Source organism: Magnolia sinica, chromosome 7 (genome assembly GCF_029962835.1).
Source record: "Magnolia sinica isolate HGM2019 chromosome 7, MsV1, whole genome shotgun sequence".
NCBI lineage: Eukaryota > Viridiplantae > Streptophyta > Magnoliopsida > Magnoliales > Magnoliaceae > Magnolia > Magnolia sinica.
This window is the reverse complement of record NC_080579.1, coordinates 30293389-30298765: the sequence shown is the minus strand read 5'-3', so window position 1 is coordinate 30298765 and position 5377 is coordinate 30293389. Positions and strand designations below refer to the sequence as shown.

The following is a 5377-nucleotide window of genomic DNA, read 5'->3' as shown; positions in this document are numbered from 1 at the left end:
GGGAGTGGGCTGACTGCGTAAGGTGTTCATCTCCGCCTGTAATGAAAACATATGAATTTTCATAATAAATGACATTATTATAATTTAATGCAATTAAATTTTACAATGTAAGAATTTTTACTCAAATCTCACTGGCTTTAGGATGTACCCAAGATCTCGTCGCCTACTGACAGTGAGTCCTTCTGTAGAAGCCTATTAGTCCAGGCTCCTGGCCAGTGAGGAAATCTCGCTGCGCAATTGAAAGGACAATAGAGTTAATGTAAATGCACATTGTGACGAATATATAAACGTAATAATTATCAGTAATTTCTTATCATGTCGTGACGAAGTCGTACAAATGACTTTGAACCAGCTACGTGGTTCACTTCTAACTTTCCCCTGTTGTCAGAATTTATTTTGCTCCTCTTCTGAACACATTATTCATAATATATTGTTATTAATTGCAAATTTAATTATTACGTTAGTATATCGTAAATATGTAAATATTACCTGAAAAGAATCAGACAAAAATCTATCATAGAGTATCCGCCAGTCCTCATGGGTAATGTGCGGCGGTGCGAACAGTGCGGCCTCCTCGTGGCTCACGCACCGCTTATACCGCCGGTGTAACTTATCACGATAATCCTTGAACCGCTCCTTGATCATGTCGTCAACAGCATAGGAGATGTACGGAACACTCAAATCCAAATTAAATTTATCCTGCAGTTTCGTAAATAATAGATTAAGGCAATAAACTTATTAAGAAAATAATTTAACTGTAAATGAACTTTTATAAAATAAATTTTAGTTTACTAAATTTTACCTGAAGGCGTTGATGAATGAGCTGTCGCACATCATCTATCATGTCTGCCCAACGGGGGGTGGTGGGAGAGATCAAAGATCAGTATAAGACACCGACCTCCGACGTAAACAACATGGCATTATTCCCAACAGGTCTAATGTAGTCCTATGGGAACTCTATCGTCACCCTACGCTCACGCGTAAGTCACTCTAAAAGTAACCTACGTGTGGGTCCACGTCCTCGTCGGCTAGTCGACGACGCTGTTACAAAAGAAATATGTAAGTTTAAACATAAACAGAAATCATTAAAAGAAATATATGTCTAGACTTACATGCAGTGCCTGGTGTATACACGACTGAGGGATCAGACACCTGCAATGCAACATGTGACGGCGATGCTGTCTCCATCGCATCACGGGTAGAAGGGGAAGATCCAGTGCGCGAACGACGTGCTCTCCCACCTAGTGCCATCACTGAATATGTGTGAGTTGTGAACTTATAAATTTAAACAATATCAATACAAGTGGAATATACTAAAACATTATACAAGTAGTGTTAACGGTATAATGTATTTGTGCTTATGCTTAGAGAGATGATTAAAATATGATTAGACTATTACACTATAATGCAAGCAGAATATAATAAAACTGTAAACTTTAATCTATAACCCTTGAAAATTCCATTACACATTGTCATTCTATATTAAATATACATATTCGAATTGAAAAATGACATGTAAATCATGTGTACATTTAATAATCGTTGTCTATATCACTATTGCTTAGGACTATTTCTTCTTCACCATCACTATCGCTGATCAGAATTTCCTCTTCATCGTCTGCAATGGATCTCTCAATGAAACCGCTATCATCTCTAACAATGTCATGTATTATTGAGGCATCAACATGATCAGATGGCACATCATCTCTGTCTAATTGCACCACATCAATATCAACACTTGAATCAGTCCCTATATCCCTAGATGGTATGTCTTCTCAATATGCTTATTCAACCCTAGGCATGTCATTTCCCCTGTCCTCACTATCTTCAACTTCTGGTACGGGAATGTCAAATACGTTCCTGGGCTTTATTTTTGCACCACGTGCTAAGAGCTGCCTAACTTGGTATCAGCGAGGTAAAATACTTATTTGGCTTGGCTGGCAAGGACAAATGGGTCGTCTTTAAACCACTTCCGAGATAAATTTACGCTCGTAAAATAGTTGTCAATCTGTATTCCCAACTTCTTATTTCCAATGTCCCATCAATCACATCTAAATAAGTACACCCACTTTCTCATACAATAATTTAACTCAATAATATCCTTCAAAACACCATAAAAGTTAATTTCATCCTCCTCATTCGTTCCCTTCACAACCACCCCACTATTTTGTGTGGTCCTATACTTCTCACGTTCTTCGGTGTGGAACTGAATCCCGTTTACAATATAACCTATATATCTAGATACACATCTATCAGGGCCACACACCAGTGAGTATAGTGCATCAGACACATCCGCAGATTTGCTCATGCGCAACGTCTTCATCTATTATCATGTACAGAATATAATTATTTAGAGATTTTCTTAGGTTCAAATAATGTGCAATACAACGAAAATTCTAAGTGTGGTGAGATACAATGTGAAATCTTACATGTTTTGCGAACTATTCTGGAAACTGATCCTGATGCATTCGATCATAATTTGTGGGGAATTTGGACTTCATCTCGTCAATGTGTTCGCTACACGTAAATGGCACGTCATCAACAAGAAATATTAAAATCATCGTATGTAGAGAAAATAATAATCGAGGGAAGACTTACTCCAAGTACGACTCTATTTCTTCACAATTATGCAACACATACCACCGCACCTTTTCTAGATCCCCAAGGTCCACATCTTGAAACTTCGGGGATCCTAAAGGACGACCGTTATGTGCAAATACAGATATAAGTCCTTGTTCATTCTCCTGCCCTTCATCAACATTTTGATCTTCTCAGTTGAATCTAGTCTCTATGCCAGGAAGATACATGGAGTAAAATGTAAGGCACTCATTATCAATATACGCTTCAGCTACGGATCCCTCCAGTCGGGCCTTATTTCTCATAAATTGTTTGAATGTGTGAAGGTATCTGTACACAAAACGACTATGTTATACGTTTCAAAACATGGATATATGTAGTTTATGGAATGAATAAAATTTTTAATAGGTTTTACCACCTTTCGATCGGATACATCCAACAATATTGTACTGGGCCTGCAAGCTTCGCCTCGTAAGGTAACTGAATCACTAAGTGTACCATGACATCAAAAAGTGTAGGTGAAAATATTCTTTCAAGTTTGTAAAGGATTATAGCAATGTCTCTCTCTAGTTGTTTAATAACATCTGCATTTAACGATTTCGAACACAAATCCTTAAAGAATATCCCTAACTCAATCAGCGCCGCACTGATATCATTGCTTAGGAATCCATGAATCGCAACCGGTAGTAAGCATTGCAGAAGGACATGACAATCATGACTTTTCATTCTTGTTACCTTACAGTCCGTAACGTTTACGCGCCGAGATATATTTGACGCATATCCATCGAAAAACTTCACCGATCTCAACCATTCACATAAACGCTTTCTCTCTAGTTTTGTCAATGTGTAGTAGGCTACTGGTATAATATACAAATTTTCATGTGGTTACAAGTGCAACTCTTTCCTTAAACCCATTGCTTGTAGATCCAATCGAGCCTTGAAACTGTCTTTTATTTTCTTCTCTATGTTCATCAATGTTCCGAAGACATTGTCACATATATTTTTCTCAATACGCATGACATCCAAGTTGTGTCACAATTTCAGATCACTCCAATAGGGCAACTCAAAAAAGATGTTCTTCTTCCTCTAGTTGTAGTCTAATACTGTATGTTTTCTCTTCTTCAAGTCTGATGCCTTACCAAATCTAACTTATCCAATGTTACTCAGTTGTTGTATCACATCTTCTCCAAATAGCTCTTAAGGGAGTGGCTTATGATCATGTTTACAATCAAAGATCATCGTCTTCCTGTGACAACTATGATCGCTTGGAAGGAAGCGACGATGGCCCATATAACACATTTTTTTACCATGCTTCAATGACAATGAACAAGTCTCAATACCACATGTAAGACAAGCCAACTTTCCCTTCGTGCTACACCCAGACAAATTTTCATGCGCGGGAAAGTCATTTGTTGTCCACAAGACCGCTGCATGCAATCGAAATGTCTGTCCTGTAAATGTGTCATACGTTTGTACATCAGCTACAGAATACTCAGCCACAAAGTCTACGCATTACTCAGCACTCAATCCCTTCCCACAGAATACTCAGCCACAAAGTCTACGCATTACTCAGCACTCAATCCCTTCCCACAGAATACTCAGCCACGCATAAGTGGGCAAGAGTTCTCTTAAGAACTTTTTGAGAATTCATCATACGTGACTTGAGTCTAAAATCTAAATGGTCCACATGATGCAGAACTCCATGAAACCCCATTGACCCAACTTTTACTTTGATTTAAAACATTGGTGGGCCATGACAAAAGAAAACATTTTCCTACCTTGATTTGCATCTCTCTTTTATATGGCCCACCAGAGTTTTAAATCAGTTTGAAAATTGGTCCCTGCTGGTTTCATGGGATGCTGCATCACATGGACTGTTCGGATTAGAGGTCCATGACACGTGGGAAAAAATGCGCACATACGCAGGTGCGTATACGTGAGCGTGCCTTGTTGAGTAACGTCAAGCCACTGCCGTTTTGAAAGAGAAAAAAATGGTTGATGAAACCCTACGGCTATCAATAAGGAGGAGACGGAAGGGGGTAATTGTAGCGTCAAGATTGTAGAGACGGAGAGAGATTGCAGAGAGGGAGGGAGATAGATTGCAGAGATGGAGAGAGATTGCAAAGAGGGAGGGAGGGAGGGAGGGGGAGAGAGATTGCAGAGAGGGAGGAGGAGAGAGCTTGGGATGGAGAGGCGAAACCTTCAATCCTCATTGGTGCGTTTCTTTCTCTTCCACTCTTTATCTCCCCCCAAACACCACATGTACGTGACTTCCCTGTAAGTTACTTCCCACTTACCCAACTTACAGGCATCCAAACAGGCCCTTAGGGATTTGGGGATTTAGGGTTCAATGGCAAATAAACCTTACATTGGACCCTAGGAAGTTTTTAATGGTGTCCATGGACCCTACGACTATTAATGGAATGGGCCACGATGGGGCCAATACATGTTTACGTTGTGGGGCCCACTATCCCATGTGACAGTGGCCCACCATAGAGTTTATTTGCCATCCAACCCGTTGTTAGTCTAAAATATGATGTTTAGTGGGGTTTTTTTCCTATTTATAACACTTGAGTAGAAAATCAGAATGGTGAAAAGGGTGGGCTACACCAGGAAGATCAACAGGATGGAAAATTGGAACAATCTTTCCATCAGTTGGGTTGCACCTATCCAATTAACAGACCATCATCCTTGAAATGATTTACAGGGTGTAGTCAGCCTGATGAATGGACCATCCAGGTTTTATCCCCTGTTAATTTATATGATGCGACCAACTTTTGCAAGGCATGGCTGTCAAAAC

At 39.6% G+C, this 5377-nt stretch overlaps 1 long non-coding RNA gene across 1 annotated transcript; it reads right to left on the bottom strand.

The window, feature by feature from the left end:
* Positions 1–334: 334 nt before the first annotated feature.
* LOC131252041 (uncharacterized) lies at positions 335–606 on the bottom strand. Its single transcript, XR_009174120.1, has 2 exons — positions 490–606; positions 335–407 (listed from the first exon to the last, which is right to left on the bottom strand). It is a non-coding gene; the product is annotated as an uncharacterized LOC131252041 (long non-coding RNA).
* Between the last annotated feature and the right edge of the window lie 4771 nt (positions 607–5377).